We start from the raw sequence: 795 nt of genomic DNA, 5'->3' as shown, positions 1-795 counted from the left end.
GGCTCGAACCCATGACCGTCCGATCAGAAAGCGAGTGTCATACCGTAAGACCACATAGCCACACAAATAAGGAAATGAGGAAATCGTGCGTTTCACGTGAAATTTTCAGGGAAAGTTTATCAATTTCTCTTAAGAATACATAAAAAGATGTTGGGGACTTCTGAGTGGCACTTTTTATGTTACTGCACATCGAAGAAAATAACCTAGAAATTCAGCTTTTGTCAAAGGGAGGGAAGTTATGGCAAATGAAAGAGAGAAAAGAAAACGATGTGAAAGTCTCCTGGCGGAAGCGATAAATAATTTTTTGTTTTTGTTTGGACAGACTGGTGACAATGGATGAAACATGGCTGTGCCAAAAATCTGTCATTTTAATTCAGAGATTAAACGCCTCTAAAAATCAATGGAGACCTATTATAAAGAGTCGACCCCCCACCCCCAGGTAAAGATGCACTAGTCTAATTTCATCATCAGTTATTAATAAATAATAATCTCATTCATCTGTGGTGTTTCAATCATCCTGTATTGTTGATAAAGGGGAAACCCGAAACGTTCATTTGATCTGTTTTTGTAATTAAATTGAAGCTTACATTCAACTTCACGTTAGTATTTATTTCTTCGAGCTTCGAGCAGTAACATTTACACTCATCGGTTATTATAGTTTTCAATATATAGCTGGACATGGCGATCTATCGTGTCAAAGGTCGCTGTCATGTCTATCCCTGTGATGGCGATATTAATTTTCTCGGATAGAGTTTTCGTTCTTTTCTGAAACTGTTATATTTATCTTTTTTTTTT

Source organism: Berghia stephanieae, chromosome 10, assembly GCF_034508935.2.
Source record: "Berghia stephanieae isolate SIO BIC M18660-M18661 chromosome 10, UCSD_Bste_1.3, whole genome shotgun sequence".
NCBI classification, from domain to species: Eukaryota; Metazoa; Mollusca; class Gastropoda; order Nudibranchia; family Aeolidiidae; genus Berghia; species Berghia stephanieae.
This window is presented reverse-complemented; position numbering follows the sequence as displayed.